Genomic DNA, 22,794 nt, shown 5'->3' on the forward strand with positions numbered 1-22,794 from the left:
TGTTAGAAAATTTTGTATATAGTAACATAGTTTTTGGAGAAATAACTGGTTTCGTATTTTTTTTCAAATATATGTATATATATGTGTATATATATATATATATATATATATATATATATATATATATATATATATATATACACACACACATACATATAAATATACATGCTGCATATATATGTGTATGTGTGTCTGTGTATATATACACACATATATAAATATATATATATATATATACATACAGTTATGTTCATGGAAACAGGAAAAATAGAACTCAGATTATGAGTATATGTATATTTTTTATTTCTCTTTATTTCTTTACAATTGCAGTGTGGAAGATGCTTATAAGCCATTTAAGAACACACAAAAAACTGTTAGATTCACTTCAACATTTAAAATTAATTTGTGTCAAAATATTTTCGTCGCTTTGAAACTGTGACCTGTTGACTGACAAAACTTTGTTCTGTATCAGCACGAAATTTTGATGCAGCACAAAGTTTTGTCATAGAAGAGGTCATGGTTTCAAAGTGGCAAAAATATTTTGACACAAATTATATTTAAATGTTGAAGTGAATCTAACGATTTTTTGTGTGTTTTTAAATGGCTTATAAACATTTTCCACATTGCAATTGTTTTTGCTTCAGCACACAATCTCAGATCAAGTCACTTGCTATGAGAATACATCTCCTTTATTTCTTTACTTATTTATTTATTTATGGATTTGCTAATTGAACAGCATAACAGGGGTCTGTTCATTTTTTGCTTGGTTACAGCTAAAGAATTCAGACCTAAGCTGAGTTTAGAGACTTTATTATTACAAATTTTGATAGCTACTCATATATTTTTATAAGTTCAACTCTCAAAGTGGCTGTCAAGCAGTGGACAAACACAAAGACATGCACACACACAATCAGCTTCTTCCACTTTCCTTCTACCAGATTTATTCACAAGACTTTGGCTGACCCAGCGGTATTGTAGAAGACACATGTCCAAGTTGCCACACAGTGTGGGATTGTACCTGATATCATGTGGTTGGGAAGCAGCCTATGAATAACAGTAATGAGAATTTCTAAAACTGGCTTAAGTGGGGAAGATTAGTTCATTATTATGTGTTTGGTGGATATGGCGAAGGAAGTTATATGGTGAATATAGCTGAATGATCTAAGGATAAACCTTTTCTTCTAAAACAAGCCCAAATCAACTTCTTCAATCTAATATTTGGAGAAGAGAGAAGGTCAACAGTGAGGTGCTGTCCTCTACTAAATTTTATGAAAGATAGGTAAGAGTGGGTAAAATTGGTGAGGCTAAATGAGTTCATATTAACTATGCAGATGTAAGCTTGGCTGCAAGAACTGGGAAAAGTTTTGGTCTTTTGAAGTATCAGGGTATCCAGGATTGTGTGTTGGGTGAATCATCCTTTGTGGTTGCTCCTTCATGTCTAGGAATATTTTCTTTTTTTGGTTTTAAATTCTTTTTATAGTTCTGAATAGCAATCTGTATATCTTACTCAACATGTATATACTGTAGAAAGCCACAACATTGTGGTATTCATCTTGAGAAAGCATCTTCTATAAGTGTATAGTGATAAAAAGCACAGAAGTGCATTAGAAGCAGATGAAAAGCATTTACCAGCAGTAGTGAAATTATTAAATATAGATTTCTGTGTCTTTGCACATCATCAGTGACATGCTTAGACAAATTTTGCCTCTACTGGTGTAGATGAACAGGGGGCAACAAAACACTGGTGTTGCAAATAGCTGGTGGGCTGGGTAAACATTCATTATGAGCAATGGAAGTATATCTTACTTAACATCGATGACTGTAAAAACTCTCAACACTGCTGTATTTGTCTTGGGAAAGTATCTCATATAGATGTATAGTGCTAAAAGGCACAGAAACATCATTATTATCATTACCTATTATTGTTAGTTAATGTTTTTATTGTCATGGTTTGTCTCACTCTTAGTTAATCTAAATCTCATGATGTTTCTTATTGATGTCTTGTGTAATTTGCCTTTGTGTCGTCCTCAACGTTTTGGGCCCTTGAAACCAATAAAAGAAATTATTAAATGAAAATATTGATAGAGTTTGTTAAAGTATTTAGTTCCTTTCTGGCCTCAGTTGAAATTCCGTTGGAGTTGACTTTCCCTTCCCCCCCCCCTTCTCGGATTGAATAAACAGGCCCAGGTCAAAGAGTACTTATTCAATGCTTTTCACACACGCCCAAAATTTGAAGCTGGACCTTAAATGCATCAGGTGATGTGTTCTGGAGAAGTGATACATTAGTATTGACATAAGAGCAAAAGTGAGAGAGGGAGTGGGGGAAGGTGTCCTGAGCTTTAGCCATGGGCTTTTTATGCAGAATCTATTAAACATATACTTGTAATTTTAATTACAACATAACTACACACACAAACACATGCACGCACGTGCACACACACACACACACACACACACACACACACTTTGGTTAATTAAAATGTTTTGATATGCAAATGAGTAAAGCAATGCCTGTAATATCCTATTAGTTACTGTCATGCTTCTCCCCTCCCTGCTCCGTCTCTGTAGAACAGAGTAAATAAACATCCTGGTAAGTAAGTAAGGCCCAGGTGAGATTAGTTGAGTTGTATTTCTGTTTGTTCCGGAGGATGAGAAAAAGAGAGAGAAGTGAGTGGGTGAGCATAGTGCAAGGAAAACCAGAGGTTTTGCTTCAGATTAAATATATATATATATGTACTATAGGGCAGCTTTTAAGCTAGCTCCTGTGGAGGGATCTTCATTAGGCCTTGGGCCCAACAATGACGCTTCATGCATTGAGTACATATTAAATTTTATTAAACTTGAACAATATTTTTCAAGCAATGAACAATTTTCATCAAAGCAATGATATAATTTGTCAACTTGGAACTTATTGCAAAGCTGTATGATAAACAACAGTGCCACCACCATCGCCACCATATCTGCCATATACACCATTCAGACTTCTGATGCCACCACTATCAATACCTTTGATTTCACTGTCTTCCCCTCCACTGCCATCACCTCTGTCTTTCACACTGCTTACTCTCACCATCATCCCTGACTGCCTTGGCTACCACCACCACCCACCACCACTGCCTCTGCCACTATCACAATTACAGCTCATATTATTACTACCACCCCATTACCATCATTGTTCAGTATGTTAGTCCAGCATGCTGGTTTAGTGTTCAGTCCCTCTTTCTCTCACATACCCACTCTTTCTCTCTCATCAACACCACTACTTTTAATAAAACATCTTCAACTCTGCCTAAATTTCTTTGTCTCTCTTTCTCTCCCTCTCTTTTTCTTTTTCACTCTGTCTCTCTATCTGTCTTCGCCACCACCCTCACCATCTTTATGACTACTACTACTCTCATCCCAGCACAAGGAATAGTAGAAGTATCACTGAATAGTGAAATTGGGAGTCAAAGTGTGACACACTGACACACAGAAATTAGTTTCCACATTCATTATATTAGATTTAACATCATCATTATTATCATCATCATCATCATGTGTGTGTGTGTAATTGTCTGAAAAGCAATGGCTTTTCAATTTTTTTTTATTGACTAGCAGACCTTATTTGACATGATCTGCTCAGAACTCATGCCATGACTATTGGGATGATTTCCAGGATATGAGAATATAGTATTGTATTTTTTTATTATTACTTTTTTAATTCAGGTTTTGTTACTTGAGTCTTGCATACACAGTGGGCTTGCTGCCTGCAGCCTATGGTACCATGCTATCTGTTCTTTTTGACTATCTAATACTTTCCTAATAATTCTACAGGGCACTCACTCTATTCTGATTTCCTTTATATTCCTCTTGATGCCTCCTGATACTGTCCCCAAGGACCCAACAATAATTTGTGCTATCTTCTTCATTTTCCACAGTCAAACTATCTCATATTTAAGAGCATTGCATATGTCTATTTTTTTATCTTAATTTTTTACTATTTCTGTGTCAAAAGGGCATGCAACATCAGTTATAGAACACATGGGGGGTCACCTTGTCCATCACCACTAGGTCTAGCTTGTTTTCCTATCTGTTCGGATTTTGAAATCCTACAGGATTTTGCAGATTCCTGACTCTGCCATTCTCTGCAGTTTGTGCTCATATCATATCTTGTCTCTCTCTAACCTCCACTTTTCATCAAGTTTCCAATGTAGCACTTTTGCTACCTGATTGTGTTGTCACAACTTGTATTGGTTTTGAGATGAATTTGTTCCAGGTGATGAGACGTTAGAGTATGACACAGAAGACAGAAACAGGTGTCTTGCTATAGAGAAGATACATGATTGTCAGAGAGAGAGAGAGAGATGAGACATATATACTACTGAATAATTATGTGTGCATGTTTATAAAAAAGAATATGGAAACATAGAAACTGAAGTCTAAAAAAATGTAATTTAAATTAATCTAATTTATTTTCTCTTTCACAGGTAATATTGGTTGAAGTGAATGCTTTTCTCTCTTATCAAGACTCACATCTCAAAGTAACAATTGAATAACATTCTGGGCAGGTGACAGATACAGAATTTCATACCTGATTAGCCCATACAATATTCAAATATTGGAGCAGCCAACACTCAATGAAACCCACAATTTTTTTCTATCTGAATATAATAATCCAGTGATGGAGACAAGGAATGACTACACTGATAAATTTAATCATTAACTAGAAATACTCAGTAAAATCCCACAATTACTTCTATGTATACAACTATTTTATTTTAAAACATATATTGTCTTACAAAAACAGAAGTTAATTTAATGAATACAATTAATTTAAGGAAAACAGAGAAAGCATGAAATCTGGGAGAAAATATCTTCAGTTGACTGAACCAAGGATATCAGAATATCTCTCTTACTCTGAAGTGGTGTAATATCATCCTTACCAGAGTAATATCGCCTTCATCTTCAAAACTTAGAAATACTATAATTTAATAGAAGAATTATGTTGCAATAGATATATGATTTCAAACAGAATTCACTGAGAATACACAACAACAACAGAAAAAGATAAAAGCAGCAATTATAATTAATGACATAATTTTCCATTGATTTTTAATTTCTTTTATTTGCCACAATTGCAAGATGTTTATAAAATAGAATGACACATTTGTTTTGGCATTTAAGACTTTTATAACAATAAAAATCGTAATAATTTGGGATATTGTATTTATTTTCAAGCATTCATAAAGATTCTAGCTTTCATATTTCCTCCTCTATAGAAAAATGCCACTCCTTCACCGGATTCTTCGAGATAACATAGAAATGGCTGTATCTACATTATCATCTCTAAATCAAACTGTTCCTGTCGTTGGGAATGTAAACATACCAATCATACGGAATCTCAACAACTCATCTACAGATTCAGGAATACTGAACACCTCTGTGGACAATTCCCTTACTTCAGGCCAGATTAAAATGAGTGAGTTACTAATCATCAAAGTAGTAGTACTCGTTGGTGTGGTTAGTATCTTGCTATTATCATCTTGCCGTTTTGTCTTTAAAATGTTTTCTCGTTACATAACGGACAGTAAAGATGACAGGGATCTTTCTTTTGGATAAATACTTTGCTCAGCATCCCATCACCATAGCCATTCCCAATATCACTGTAATACCCTTCTTCAATTTGACTGAACTTTTCAATAAATTCTCCAGAAGAAAAAAAGAAATAACTGGTTGAATATTTTCACAGAAAACTGACTGAAATATAAATATCTTCCTTATCCTTTCTAATTGCTTAGTTCTCAAGATTGTTTTCTGCTGCAGAAATAGAGACTAAATTTTAAATTAAAAGAAAAGTTTATGAAATATTCATTATTTTTTAAAGGATTTTATTCACAGTTTTGAAATAAATAAAGAAAATGCTTGAGTCTGATGTCTTGGTGGATTATGTATGAGCAGTTCAATGTACAAAATATTTTATTTAAAAAGCAAAATCATGGTAATGCTAAAATTTCATTCAAAGCAAGTTGAGAAAGCACGTTTTTCTTAGTATATGATGTTTAAGTGTAAATATGTATAGGTCCATTGTATAATTGTGTGTGTGTGTGTGTGTGTGTAGTGAAGACTCATGGCTTAGTGGTTAAGATATTTGGCCCATGTTTGTAAGGTTGTGAGTTCAATTCCCAGCAATGTGTTGGTCCTTGAGCAAGATACTTAATTTCATATTGCTCCAGTCCACTCAGCTGGTAAAAATGAGTAGAACCTATATTTCAAAGGGCCAGCCATGTCACATTGAATCTCCTTGAGAACTACGTTAAGGATACATGTCTGTGGAGCACTCAGCCACTTGCATGATAATTTCTCAAACAGGCTGTTCTGTTCATCAGATCAACTGGAACCCTTGTCATTGTAACCGTCAGAGTACCAGTTTGTTATGTATGAATGTTATAAAATGTGTTTGTCAGGCATCACAGTGCAGTAGTATATTCTACAACAGGGTTTCAATTTCACACTGGAATTGCTTCACTTCATTTATGTTCTTCTTGTATGAATGTCATAAATTCAATATATGGAAGTCTGGTGCAGTATCATGTTCACAACTTCACTATCTTTACATTGAAGTTGATATAACAGAACAATATTTACATGGATTAAATGTCTGAGATGAGCTATTAATACAATTATAATTTTTCTGATTATTTTATCCATCTTTAGAAGAAAAAAAACATCTTTTAGTAATTGCATCAAATCAATTAAAGTAAAATATAGATAGAAATATTTGAAATTTGGCACAAGGCCAGCAAGTTTGAAGGAGTTATGTTGATTACATTGCCCCCCCCCCCCCAGTAGTCAACTGGTACCTATTTTATCAACTTTGAAAGGATAAAAGGCAAAATTGACCTTGGCAGAATTTGAATGCAGGATGTAAAGATGGACAGAACTTTGCTAAAGAAGCTTTTATAGATTTTACTCTTTGCCACAGGATGGTTTAGATGTTGGTACAGAAAGAAGGTTACCCCTGTTAAGTACCCATTACTAATTGCAGTTTATTGTGAAATCCCTAAAATACTGGGTCATCCCATAAATAATGCGGTTTTTGTCAAGTGCATGAAGTAAAAGTTGAAGGGGGATGGGATAAACTACTTGCATCAACTTACTATAAAAGCAGGTGGTAATTTTACTTTGTGCTTATTCTTAGTGAAGGTTTTGAAGAGTGCAGTTCGATTTTAACAACTTTTTTTCAAAGCTATAATGGAAGTGACAAAGGAGTATATTTAGAATATTTTGCTTTGAGTTCAATAAAGGCAACGATGCAATGGAAAGTGTGAGGAATATTAATGCAGTATATGAAGATCAGACAATGGTGGTTCCAGAAATTTTGAGCTGGAAACTACAGCCTAAAAGATGAGCCTTTAGAGATCGATGAGGATATCCTGCAAACCCTGGTGGAACAAAATCCCATTGTAACTGTTGAGGAACTAGCAGAGAAGCTTGAATTTGGTCATTCAACCACTCATTCAAGTCAGCACTAGAAGAAAAACAATCATCTTTGGTTTCAAGACAAAAGGTGTTCTTCCATCAGGATAATGCTTGGCCACATACAATGAGGATGACATTTAAAAGGCTTGAGCAGTTTGAATGGGAAATGACTATATTCGCTGGACATTGCCCCATCTGATTATCATCTATTCCGCAGTCTTCAAAATCATTTGGACAGAAAAAATAAGAATTCTGTAGATGAGGTCAGAACAGTACTGCAGGAGTATTTTTCATCATGGACAAGTGAATTTTGGAAGAGGGGCCTTGCGAGTCAGCCAGATAGATTGAAGAGCATTGTAGAAAATGAAGGAGAGTATATTTTAGATTAAAAATGAACTTTGTTTATCTTAATTTTGAAAAATAAAATAAATATTTAAAAAATGCATTATTTATGAGATGAGCCAATATGTGCAAAATGGAAGCTGCATGTTTCTATGCAAGGAAATGTGAATTGATATGAAGACTTTGAGAAGCTTAAATTACAAGAGAACACAGTGAAAAGTAGCCAGAGTTTGTTATAGGGAGGTAAGCTACAGGAGAAAGTTAACAGAAAGTTGACTTTTCCATTGACAGGTATGTTTCTCAACTGTGAGACTGAGTCTATCAAAGAAGGATGATGTGTTTACAGGCAGACGTTATTACTATCTTCTGCTTCTTTTTCTTCTCATCCTCCTTTTTACCACCTTCACATTTTTCTTCATTTTCTGCAAAACTCCCTCAACCTTAAGTCTTGAAATCCCAGTTTCAGCCACTCCTACATTCTTTATTTTATTCTCCACATCATTTGTATAAAGAGGGCCATTGTAGGTTATGTTTGAGTTTTGAGTTTTGTTTCCTCTCTTTATTCCTGCTGTGCAGAGTAATCCTGTGTGTTGTCGAAGAAATACTGCTTACCTTGGACAGTTCCCAAACTCATAAACATAAGCCACTTCCCCATGTGGTTTTTCAAGAAAAAATTTCATATCCAGATGTCAGTCATAATTCAAGTACATTTTGTTTAAAGAACTTCAAGTATTCTTGAAGTAGTTTCAGTGTATGTGTGTACATACATACATCATCATCATCTTACAGTAATTTTCCATGCTGGGATGGGTCAGAGGATTGTTACTGTCAAATCAGCATGGATTCAAGGATGCTGCTTGCCTAGACACATCAGGAAATCACATGTCGCTCACTTTTAATTTGGGGGCTTTTTTCTTCTATGGCTGGATGCTCTTAATAATATGTACCACTTTACAGAATGTACTGGATGTTTTTTTATGGCACCAGCACCAACACCAACAAAGGTTTTTATGGTACCAGCACCAACAAAGGTTACCTTGCAACTTGAAAGACTAAAGAACATGAGAGAAAGAGAGAGAGAGAGAGAGAGTGTGTGTGTGCGTGTGTTGACTCTGACAAGATGATGAATAAGGTACCATATTGGAAGAAAGAAAGGTGTGGGTTAGAGAAGATATGAGACAGTATAGAGATGATAGAGAGGCAGAGGTGAGGGAGCTGTGAATAAATGCAATGAGAGGAAAAGAAACTGGTGGATAGAATAGAGGGGAAGAGAAGTGGGTGGGGCAGAGGAGAATGCAGTGAGAGTATCCCAGCCAGTAACATTCCCTTGTTAGCGTTTCCTTTGCCATATTTGCCCAACAGAGAAGATTTTGCTCTGGGACAGAATGTTTTAATTTGCTGCAGTCACTTTTTATCTGTGTACATGTGTGTTTTAACACCAGTTTCGCTATGCTTGCATAGACAGGCAGGGCTTCTTGAGTACTGCCTGTCTCTGGTCAGGTTTGTCCTTTTTCATCTCCTCCATGAAGTTCATCCAGATCTTTAGTCTTCCTCATTTCATCCCATGTCTTTCTGGGCCCTCTCAGTTCCACAGATTTCATCTGTTGTAAGTGTTTTACACGTCTTTAAATAAATACTCAAATTAGACTGATATCAAAAGAGGCTGGTACGTGTGTGTGGGTATATCAATACCTGATTAACCTTTTGGATGAGAGCATAGGTCTAATCAATCTATGTTTCAATTTTGATAACAATTAGCCTCATAGTTTAGGAGGAATTTTATTAAAGATGAATAAGCTGAACTTAATAGATCCCTCTACAGCACTATACATGCAAACAGCATTTTTTTAAACCCCAGTTGCTCTCATCCAAAAGGATCACATGCCTTTACCAGAGCAGTTTTCTCTCTTGCATATTACACTTGCTTCCTTTTAGGTTCAGTTTTCCTATTTGATTTTATCAAATGGGTCCTGGTTGTCAATTGATTGCATTATGTGAAGACAATATTGAGTGGTCACTTAATAATTAGACTTTCCTTATGATGCTACAAACACAATAGCCAGAGGTTCAAATCAGGTAATCTTGGAAGCCACATCATACTGAAGAGCATATAAACACATGGTTTTCATGGTCCTTTCTAGATGTGAGTGACAGTAAGAGAAGTAAAATAAAAACCAGAGACTCTCTAGACAATAGCAGGTGACATATTCAGCTAAACCTGAAATCTTTAAATCAGTTGTTCAAAAGCAATCCCATGTAGCTCTGATGAGTGTGAAAAAAGCTGCAGCAGTCTGAATATTGTCATGATGGAAATAAAGTCTAAACTGTTAATTAACCAAGTGAATAATCTCATTTTTATTAAACTTAATGGCCTTCCAATACCAGCATAGGAACCAGATGTCTATGTACACAATTGGCTCAGGTTTTATCCTCCAGTATCTGAAATTCAAACAAAAGTAATGAAGTCTAAGGGTTTCAAATGCAAAACTTCAAGGGAAGCCTAAATAAATTATTTTTAGAACTGTATTTAACAAACTGTATTGCCAAGAGGGTTTGGAATCATGATTAGGTACATATCACCATTATGAAGTAGAATTTAGTATCAATGCTGGCTGGGGTAAAGAAAAAAAATGCTGTTTGCATGTATAGTGCTGTAGAGGGATCTATTAAGTTCAGCTTATCCATCTATATATAAATGGCAAAATGTGTGTGTGTGTGTGTGTGTGTCCTTTATACAAATCCATAATTTTTCAGTTAGCACTTTCTATGGTCATTCAAAACCGTCCAAGGGTGATCGTGCACATCTTTACATTTCCCCAGTCACCCCGCAAAGCCATTAAAAAATAAATAGAAGTGACTTTTTTTGTGAATTTTCTATCCAAATCCCAATCAAAATGCCCAAAACTTGATACGCCAATTGAATGCCAGCTAGCTGTATGTGATTGGTCAGAGATTTGGACAGTATGTGCGCACGCATGCAGCTGTATATGCATGCACTAGCACTATGACCAGGCGTTGCTGGGTTATAGTGCTAGTCTTTAATAAAATTCCTCCTAAACTATGAGACCAATTGTTATCAAAATTGAAGCATAGATTGATTATACCTATGCAAAGGTTAATCAGGTATTAATACACCCCCACACATGTACCAGCCTCTTTTGATATCAGTCTAATTTGAGTATTTATTTTTTTCTAAGGCAGTTACTGCGACATGGGCTTGCTGTGCTCACTTGTACATCCCCATCATCTAAGTAGCACCTTCAGCATTCTCCTACTTCTTTTTCAGTACTATACCACTGTGTATATATGCATTCAATAACAGAGACACTGTCTATATTTATCCCAGGGTATTTCCTACAGATGGTATTGTATGTTGTTTTAGTCACACATCAATCACAGTGGGATGTATTAAACCGGTGACATTTTGGGGCAGCGATAAGTTATTCACTGAGGAATAAATTGAGTTCTGGAAGTGCTTTGTAGTGTGCTTTCTTGCAGACTACCAACCAAGTCATCAGTCTTTCCCCTCTGACAATTTTATCTTTACTACCCCTGCTGCCTCCTCCCCACTTTCATCTGCATCCTGCTATCTCCCCCAACACATGGCTTCTCGCACATCTGCCCTTCAACACTACCTGTTCTGTTAGTCTGCCTCCCACCCCTCTCCTTCTTTACATACAGTCTTGCAAACTGATTTTTCAACTCACCTTATGCCTTGTGGGGGTCTTCTAGGTACCTTATCACCATCATCTCTTTTAGCTCCAACTATTATTATTATTATCATTATCATTATCAACTATTCATTTTGCATAATAATAATAATAATAATAATAATGATAATAATGATAATGATGATGATAATAATAATAATAATAATAATAATAATAATAATAATAATGATAATGATAATGATAATGATAATGATAATGATGATAATGATAATGATGATAATAATAATGATAATATAATAATCATCATCATCATTTAGTGTCCGCTTTCCATGCTAGCATGGGTTGGACGGTTCAACTGGGGTCTGTGAAGCTGGAAGGCTTCGTCAGGCCCAGTCAGATCTGGCAGTGTTTCTACGGCTGGATGCCCTTCCTAACGCCAACCACTCCGTGAGTGTAGTGGGTGTTTTTTACGTGCCACCTGCACAGGTGCCAGACAGAGCTGGCTAACGGCCACGAATGGACGGTGCTTTTATGTGTCGCCGGCACGGGGGCCAGGCGAGGCTGGCAATGGACACGAACGGATGGTGCTTTTACAGGCCACCGACACGGGGCCAGACAGAGCTGGCAAACGGCCATGAACGGATGGTGCTTTTACGTGTCACCGGCACGGGGGCCAGGCGAGGCTGGCAACGGACACGAACGGATGGTGCTTTTACGTGCCACCGACACAGGGCCAGACAGAGCTGGCAAACGGCCATAAATAATAATAATAATAATAATAATAATAATAATAATTAAAGGCAGTGCTCCAGCATGGCCGCAGTCAAATGACTGAAACAAGTAAAAGCGTAAAAATAATAATAATAATAATAATGATAATAATAATAATAATAATAATGATGCTGATGATGATGATGATGATGATGATGATGATGATAATGATAATAATAATAATAATAATAATAATAATAATTATAATGATAATAATAATAATCTTGCCCTGATGCAGTACCAGACAGTGGCTCTCATGGCTTCTGATCTTAACTGATTGGAAGTGTTATCATGTACATTGTTTTGTCTTGGTATAAAAGATGGGCTACAGCAAATATTGTGCTCAATACCACAGATTTGCTTGTCAGTTGTTTGACCGTAACCAGTTGAGCATGTCCTTTAGTAGCTGACAATATGTGCATCACTGATCACAAGCAGAAGTAGTGGAGGAGATCATAGCTGTGTGTTGAAAGGAGTTCTTAAAGGTTTGGATAATTCACCTTTGGAAACGTGGGTGGTTCGTTCAACATCCTTAAACAACCCTTACGCAGGGACCTTTTAGCAGGATGGGCTACTTGACCAGAAGAAAATTGTAACTTGGTCCCACCTGCAAGGTCATGTGCTGTTTATCTTGATATGAGATCACCATGTCGCACACATTTGGTTGTGATGCATGTGCCTGGTGTACCCTTATCAGACAGGTAGTCATGATGGGTATACTGGGCTTCGTATATTTTACCCCAGTGTCACTTTGATGGCATGCACTGCTCTCTCACTCAATAATAACAATAATAATAATAATAATAATAACTTCTGGTTGAAATATCTAACAGGAATGTACAAAAAGCTGGCTGAAAACTTTAACAACATACTAGCAGAGCCAGAGACAATGCCAGAATGGCTCACGAAGGAGTAAACCATTATAATTCCCAAATCAAATGAGACAGCAAAACCTGAAAACTACAGACCTATAACCTGTCTCCCTACAATGTACAAGGCATTTACTGCAGTGATATCGCAGAGATTGAACAAGCACCTGGACAAAAACAACCTGTTTCCAGAAGAGCAGAAAGGATGCCGCAAAGGCTCATATGGCTGTAAAGATCAACTAATGATCAATAAAGCCATAACTGAAGACAGCCACAGAAAGAAGAAAAGCCTCAGTATGGCCTGGATCGACTACAAAAAGGCGTTTGATAGCATCCCCCACACATGGATCCTCGAAACACTAGCCATTAACAAAGTAGCACCAACAATTCATAGGACACTCTATGAATAAATGGCAAACAGTGCTACAGCTCCAAACAAAAGAGGGACTCATGAAAACCAAAGCCATCCCCATTAGAAGAGGAATATTCCAGGGAGACATGCTCTCTCCACTCCTTTTCTGCTTGGCACTGTCACCTCTGTCTGATATGCTAAATAGAACTGGATGTGGATATAAATGTTACAGCAAAACGATCAGCCACCTTTTATAAATGGATGACCTAAAACTATACGCTGCAAATGATAAACAGCTGGAAACACTATTAAAGACAGTTCATGGATTTACCAAAGAAATAGATATGAAATTTGGATTAGAAAAATACGCCAAAGTAACCCTGAAACTAGTTAAGAGTAGCAACATCACACTAGATAAAACCAATAAAATAAAAGAATTAGACCAAAGCCAAACTTACAAATACTTAGGAATCCATGAACTAGATAAGACACAACACACACAAATGAAAGAGAAGATAAAAAAAGAATATTATAGACGAGTTAGATCAATACTAAAAACAGAGCTCAATGCTAAAAACAAGATAATAGGTATTAACACTTTAGCTGTCCCAGTTATATGTTACAGCTACAATATTCTTAACTGGACACTAAATGAACTGACCAAAATAGATAGGAAAGCAAGAAAAATAATGACAGGATCTAGGATGCATCACCCAAAATCTGACATAGAAAGACTATATATACAATGTATAGAAGGTGGTAGCGGCCTTATACAGCTGGAAAACTACTATAAAATAACCACCATAGGACTGCAAAAATATCTACTTCAGAAGGAAGGAAAACTGATACAAATAGCGGCAAAACACAAGCAAAACAAAAAACTGTTCTCAGTATTTAAGGAAGCTGACAAATACAAACAAGAAATCATACCACCTAATAAATATGAAGAAAAAGAAGAAGAAGATGAAGAAACAACAAAAGCTATAAAACAAATGAAATCCAAACTAAAACTAGAACAGCAAAGAACCATGATAAAACGATGGCAAGAAAAGCCCCTTCATGGTAAATACTGGACTAAACTAAATGCAAAAGAAATAGACAAAGAAAAATCCCAATAATGGTTGAGAAGCTCAGGACTCAAAGCAGAGACAGAGGGATTTTTAATTGCAGCACAAGACTAAAGCCTCCCCACCAGAAATTACCAAAAACATGTAATGAAAAGAAATATAACAAGTAACTGCAGAATATGTGGAGATGGACAAGAAACAATAAATCATATTATCTCTGGCTGCCCAGTCCTGGCTAAGAAGGAATATATTCACAGACATGACAGAGTTGGGACGAACATACACTGGAAGCTATGCCAACATTATGGAATAACAACAGAAAAAAGATGGTATAGGCACACACCAGAAAAGGTCACAGAAAACAAGATGCCGATACACAGATAAAGAAATTAAGGCCAACAGACCAGATATAGTTGTCAGAGATCATGAAGGAAAAAAATACTTTCTAATTGATGTATCAATACCAGAAGATGACAACGTGTCTCTAAAAGAAATGGAGAAACTTTCAAAATACAAAGACCTGGAAATAGAGGTAACCAGAATGTGGAATCTAAAAACAGAAACAATTCCTATCATAGTAGGTGCATTAGGCATTATAAAAAAATATTCAGACAAATACATAACAAAAACACCAGGACTTACAAACATATAACATACAGAAAATTGCACTACTAGGCACTGCACACATCCTATGCAGAACACTTTCCATACAATAACCATCAGAGCATCACAACAAATCACAGCACATACCCAAGGCACACAGAGCTGCGCTCGGTAGTGAAGTGAAAGCACGCTATAAAAATAAAACTACTGAATAATAATAATAATAATAATAATAATAATAATTCTTTTGCTGTAGGTACAAGGCCTGAAGTGGGAGGGGACTAGCTGATTACATCAACCTCAGTGTTTCACTGGTACTTTTTGTCGACCCGAAAGGCTGAAAGGCAAAGTCAACCTTGGCAGAATTTGAACTCAGAATGTGAAGACGAATGAAATATCACCATTTTGTCTGGCATGCTAACAATTATGCCAGGCTGCCACCTTAATAATAATAACCCTTTCTACAATAGACACAAGGCCTGAAGCTTTTGGTGTAGGGGCTAGTCTATTATATTGACCCCCAAAGTTAAACTGGTACTTTTTTTATCAACCCCGAAAGGATGAAAGGCAAAGTTAACCTCAGCAGAATTTGAACTGAGAATGCAAAGACAAAATGCTGCCAAGTATTTTGTCCACTATGCTAATGATTCTGCCAGCTTACTGCCCTGATAATAACAACAACTTAGATTTCATTTGGTGAAAAACAAAAAAGATGATACCCATCATGCTCAGTGGAGATTTATGGAAGCCTAACTGTGTGTTACATGATATTTCCTGCATCTGAAGCATATGGTGCAATAATTTAAATACCCAGGTTGCTGTTAATGAGACTGTTGGTATTAATTAATGAGCTAAACTGGTCATTAGTTTTATCTTGGTCCTACACTTATCAAAACACACACCAGATTTTCTTTTCCTTAAATATGAAAGAAAAGAGAAATACAAAGAAAGGGAAAAAGAAGGAAAGAAGAGAAACCAAGAAGGTATAATAATAATAATAATCATAGAAATTAGAAAAGCTGTTGTCATGGTGAGTCATTTCATGGCAACAAAAATAAGACTGCAAATATTGTGAGTTCAGGGAAAAAGACAACAAACCCACACACACACACACACACACACACTCTCTCTCTCTCTCTCTCTCTCTCTCACACACACACACATACAAACATACACACAAACACACACACAGCTGCTTTTATATTTGTATATGTACTTACGTGGATGATTGTGTCTGCATGTACGTCTTTTTTTTATCTGTTGTTTATCTTTATATTAAACCGACTATATGTCTATCTTCCAAGCCATGCTTGCGTGTGTATGTATGTATATACATACATACCCTGTTGCAAGAAGAGAAGCCAGACATCAGGTGTATCTAACAAGGATAAAGGCCCAGAGACCAAGAAGTGTACCAATGATGACCAGAGGCATAAGTTATTCTAGATACCTAGGCAGTGTGTCTGAGAGAAAATCGAGACTTCACAGGGGAAAATTATGTACAGAATGGTAATATATCTCCAGTGCACGAAAGTGCTATTATGTGAGATTGTTGAATGAGAAGAATGCATGAGAGGAAGCAGGTATAACCCATGTACACCCAATGAGAGAGTAGCCATCTTAGTTGACAGCATTATGATGGATGAAGCAGTTCAGGATAAGAAGGCAGGGAAAGCCTCTGGTTCATCAGGTATTACTGCTGAGATGCTTAAAATATCTGTGTGAGATTTATGATGTTCACCCACATAGTAAATCAAGTAGTACAAAAGAGTATTTTATTCAGTAGGGGTAGACTAAAAAGGGAGAGATGAGATGTTCAGTTGGCAGAGAAGTTGTGAGGGGAAAGGAAGACAGTGAGTGGGGGGAGCTGTGGGTGAATGCAGCAAGGGTAGTGAGAGAAAGGGCTGGAGAGTACCATAGAGGTACTTTTGAAAAGTTGAGGTGCACCTGAGCACTGTATACAATAATTTCATTATTATTATTATTATTTTAGAAGAGCAGAGGATGAATGAGAGAAAGTATCCCAGGCATTGAAGCTGTGATGCGAAGGCAGTGGGTAAGAGAGGCAGGAGGTTGCAGTTGGTGAAAGCAATGAGAGCAGAGAAAAAGAGACCTGAGGGAAGAGGAGGGTAACATAGAGGTGTGTGCGAAGAGCAGAAGATGAATGCTATGAGAGTATCTTAAGCAGGGAGGCTGTGGAGAGAGAGCACTGGATGAATACAGCACAAGCATCCCAACCATCAACACTCTCCTTGTTAGCATTCTCTCTGCCATACTTGACGAAAAGAGCAGCTTTTCACAAGTACAGCATGTCACCAATTGTGGTAGTCACTTCTTACTTGTGAGGTTCAACATCCTGAGATCAGTTTTCATCACTTCCTCCCATGTCTTTCTGAAGTCTTCCTCTTGCACAGGCACCATCCACTTCAAGCGCTCACCATGTTTGGATACATCTGTCATCATGCATATGCAAGCTGTATCTGATACTTCTTACACACAGTTTTTCTCACAGCTCATCTGTACCATGTCAGTCATGCATGCTGACATTACACATTTACTGAAGCATTCTTGATTCATTTATGTCTAATGTTCACAAATCTTTTGCATTCAAAGCCCAGTTCTCACTACCATGTAGCACCACATTTCACATACAAGCATCATACAATCTGCCCTATACTTTGAGTGAAAGGCTCTTTGTTACCAACAGAGGTTGTAACTCCCTGAATATTTTCCACCACGTTAGTGCTCTCATTACTATGCTTTCAGCACCCTCAAACCCGCTGCCAATTAGGTTACTTTGCTAACAAAAGCTACTGACTATTTCTAGAGAGCCTTCTGAGCTGCACTCTGGGCTTAATGCTCCTGCACATTTGGCACATACGAAAGTTACCTTTCCTATTAGCCAGTCTGTGGTTTCACTACACCTCCTGTGTATCCATTGTTTACTCTGGGCACACTTTAGGAAGTTTCTTTCAACATCTTTTATGCATATTAAGCATATATATTTTCTTGTTTTCTTTTCTTAGCATAAATTTAGTCTTGTTTAAGTTTACTTTAAGGCCCTTAAATTCCAGGTTTTGCTTCCATATCACCAATTAAATCACCAAATCTTCCACATATTCTACTATAAGGATACAGTTTAAGACCATCCGTTATGATAATAATAATGATAATAATAATAATAATAATAATAATAATAATAATAATGGATTTACCAAAGAAATAGATATGAAATTTGGATTAGAAAAATACGCCAAAGTAACCCTGAAACTAGTTAAGAGTAGCAACATCACACTAGATAAAACCAATAAAATAAAAGAATTAGACCAAAGCCAAACTTACAAATACTTAGGAATCCATGAACTAGATAAGACACAACACACACAAATGAAAGAGAAGATAAAAAAAGAATATTATAGACGATTTAGATCAATACTAAAAACAGAGCTCAATGCTAAAAACAAGATAATAGGTATTAACACTTTAGCTGTCCCAGTTATATGTTACAGCTACAATATTCTTAACTGGACACTAAATGAACTGACCAAAATAGATAGGAAAGCAAGAAAAATAATGACAGGATCTAGGATGCATCACCCAAAATCTGACATAGAAAGACTATATATACAATGTATAGAAGGTGGTAGCGGCCTTATACAGCTGGAAAACTACTATAAAATAACCACCATAGGACTGCAAAAATATCTACTTCAGAAGGAAGGAAAACTGATACAAATAGCGGCAAAACACAAGCAAAACAAAAAACTGTTCTCAGTATTTAAGGAAGCTGACAAATACAAACAAGAAATCATACCACCTAATAAATATGAAGAAAAAGAAGAAGAAGATGAAGAAAAACAAAAGCTATAAAACAAATGAAATCCAAACTAAAACTAGAACAGCAAAGAACCATGATAAAACGATGGCAAGAAAAGCCCCTTCATGGTAAATACTGGACTAAACTAAATGCAAAAGAAATAGACAAAGAAAAATCCCAATAATGGTTGAGAAGCTCAGGACTCAAAGCAGAGACAGAGGGATTTTTAATTGCAGCACAAGACTAAAGCCTCCCCACCAGAAATTACCAAAAACATGTAATGAAAAGAAATATAACAAGTAACTGTAGAATATGTGGAGATGGACAAGAAACAATAAATCATATTATCTCTGGCTGCCCAATCCTGGCTAAGAAGGAATATATTCACAGACATGACAGAGTTGGGACGAACATACACTGGAAGCTATGCCAACATTATGGAATAACAACAGAAAAAAGATGGTATAGGCACACACCAGAAAAGGTCACAGAAAACAAGATGCCGATACACAGATAAAGAAATTAAGGCCAACAGACCAGATATAGTTGTCAGAGATCATGAAGGAAAAAAAAGCTTTCTAATTGATGTATCAATACCAGAAGATGACAACGTGTCTAAAAGAAATGGAGAAACTTTCAAAATACAAAGACCTGGAAATAGAGGTAACCAGAATGTGGAATCTAAAAACAGAAACAATTCCTATCATAGTAGGTGCATTAGGTATGATAAAAAAATATTCAGACAAATACATAACAAAAACACCAGGACTTACAAACACATATAACATACAGAAAATTGCACTACTAGGCACTGCACACATCCTATGCAGAACACTTTCCATACAATAACCATCAGAGCATCACAACAAATCACAGCACAAACCCAAGGCACACAGAGCTGCGCTCGGTAGTGAAGTGAAAGGACGCTATAAAAATTAAAACTACTGAATAATAATAATAATAATAATAATAATAATAATAATGAAATTATTGTATACAGTGCTCAGGTTCACCACAACTTGTCAAAAGTGCGTATAAAGTATATGCAGTAATGTACAAATGTCTGGAAAGTAAACAGTGTATGAGTCAGATACATGCTTGCGCGTGTATGGAGGGGAAAAAATCAGGTGTAGTGTTGGCGAATCTCAGGAAGCATGGAAGTTTTGAAGGATGCAGTGCTCCAACAACTAACAACTGATGCTGGCAGTTTGTTCCATAATTCAGCAACTCCCAGCATGAAAAAATGTTTCCGAAAGTCATGGGAGCTGTGCTGTTTTCTGACTTTGTAAATATGTCCACGGGTGTTAGATGGGTGGAGTTTGAAAAGGTGCTCAGAGTTATTGTTTGTAAGATGGTTAATAATTTTATGGGTGTCTGCCAAGTCAGCTGCCAGACGTTGGAGTTTCAATGTATCCATGCCCAGGGAAGTAAGGCATTCAGAATATGGCAAATGCCTGATGGAGGGTATTCTCTTAGTTGCACGTCGCTGAACGGCTTCCAGACGATCAATATCCTGGGCAAGATAGGGGTTCCAGACCGGTGATGCAAATTCCAGGAGAGGTCGTACCCCAAGTTATAGCCTGGGGAACAATAAACATGAGAGAGTGAGTACTAAACCTTGATGGATACTTACATACATGCTAAACTGAGTACTGATCTCATTGATAATTCTCTCTTTGCAGACAATATCTCTCACAAGAAATTCATTTACATCTCATTTTCTTAGCAACCAGTAGTTTTCTCAGCATATTACATGATAGTGTCTTAACACTAGTTTCATCCAATTAAAAATGGTCTCCTGTTGCACATTCTTAATTTTTGTATGATTATCATTGTGAAAAAGTGCCACGCCCTAGCAGTTGAGGGAACCTGTGGAAGAGGCAGACCCAGGAAAACCTGGGATGAGGTAGTGAAGCATGACCTTCGAACATTAGGTCTCACCAAGGCAATGACTAGTGACCGGGACCTTTGGAAGTATGCTGTGCATGAGAAGACCCGGCAGGACAAGTGAGACCATAACCCGTGGCCTCTACCTGGGATGTAGCCAGGCCACTTATGCATACCTTTCCTTCTTGGGACGCAAAACTCTGTTTGCGAAGACATGTTGAAGCAAGTGAAATCGAAATCGAAATCGATCAAAAACCAATGGAAATTGTAGTTGTGATACCAGTGCCAGTGGCATGTAAAAGAACCATCTGAACGTGGCCGTTGCCAGTGCCGCCTCGACTGGCCTCTGTTTCGGTGGCACATAAAAAGCACCAACTGATCGTGGCCACTGCCAGCCACCCCTGGCACCTGTGCCGGTGGCATGTAAAAAGCACCCACTACACTCACGGAGTGGTTGGTGTTAGGAAGGGCATCCAGCTGTAGAAACACTGCCAGATCAGACTGAGCCTGGTGCAGCCTCCTGTCTTCCCAGACCCCAGTCGAACCGTCCAACCCATGCTAGCATGGAAAGCGGACGTTAAACAATGATGATGATGGGTAACTGATTTGCAACTTTTAACAGCTTCTTTATGAATAACATCAGATTTGGTAATTTATTTGGAGCCATTCTGATATCGGCATCAAGTTACAAGCTGTTTTTATGGAAAACTAACCAAGTTTCAAACTCCAAACGCTTGATTCATTGATAGCAAATCTAGGTATTTTCACCAACTTGTCATCTAAATATTTATATATACTTTATCAAAGAAACAAGAAGCCTATTTTCAAACAATCAGGAGTGGCAGCTCAACCTAGCTTGGCCCTACTAACATGACTCATCCTGTTAACTTCAACTATATAAACAGATAATGAGGTATCACCTGACAGGCACTCTTTGGTTAAGAAACACAGCATAACTCACTGGTTGATGTCAGCAAAACCATTGTCACTGTTGCACATCATCAATGGCAACAGTGAGAAACTATCAAAGTAATTTGTGACATTTATAATCAATTAGGTCATGTTGTTACTTATACACACTGAAAACACTTATCAAATTGATCCACAACCACCAGTTTTTCACTGCTGTTACTAGCATACACATATACTATCCACAGTTCAAACATACTCACACATGCTCTTTACTCTTTTATTTGTTTCAGTCATTTGACTGCGGCCATGCTGGAGCACCACCTTTAGTCGAGCAAATTGACCCCAGTCTTTGTAAGCCTAGTACTTGTTCTATCAGCCTCTTTTGCCGAACCGCTAAGTTACGGGGATGTAAACACACCAGCATCGATTGTCAAGCAATGTTGGGGGGAAAAACACAGACACACAAACACATATATATACATATACATATATACAACGGGCTTCTTTCAGTTTCCGTCTACCAAATCCACTCACAAGGCTTTGGTCAGCCCGAGGCTATAGTAGAAGACACTTGCCCAAGGTGCCACGCAGTGGGACTGAACCCAGAACCATGTGGTTGGTAAGCAAGCTACTTACCACACAGCCACTCCTGCACCTGGTAGCACAAGTGCTCATAAACACAAATGCTGAAGTTTTGTTTACCAAAAAATATTTAACACTTTCTCTATATGGGGTGGCAGAGGTTCCAACCAATCAAAACAATGGAAGTACATTATATCAGTTACATACATTTATACCACAACCCAAACATTACACTAATAGCAGTGTAAGGGTGCTATTTCATATGAAATGCTCAAATACCTATTTCTTTATTACCCACAAGAGGCTAAACAGAGAGAGGACAAACAGATTAAATCGATTATATTGACCCCAGTGCGTAACTGGTACTTATTTAATTGACCCCGAAAGGATGAAAGGCAAAGTTGACCTCAGCGGAATTTGAACTTTGAACGTAGTGGCAGACGAAATACTGCTAAGCATTTCG

At 37.0% G+C, this 22,794-nt stretch overlaps 1 long non-coding RNA gene across 1 annotated transcript in view; it reads left to right on the forward strand.

Moving 5' to 3' along the window:
- LOC118764928 overlaps positions 1–5,906 on the forward strand; it is a 32,944-nt gene extending 27,038 nt beyond the window's left edge. Inside the window, exon 2 of the long non-coding RNA XR_005000767.1 lies at positions 4,467–5,906. This is a non-coding gene — a long non-coding RNA (uncharacterized LOC118764928). The remainder of the gene's footprint in view (positions 1–4,466) is intronic.
- The last annotated feature ends 16,888 nt before the right edge of the window (positions 5,907–22,794 follow it).

This window comes from Octopus sinensis, linkage group LG9, assembly GCF_006345805.1.
Source record: "Octopus sinensis linkage group LG9, ASM634580v1, whole genome shotgun sequence".
Taxonomy (NCBI): Eukaryota; Metazoa; Mollusca; class Cephalopoda; order Octopoda; family Octopodidae; genus Octopus; species Octopus sinensis.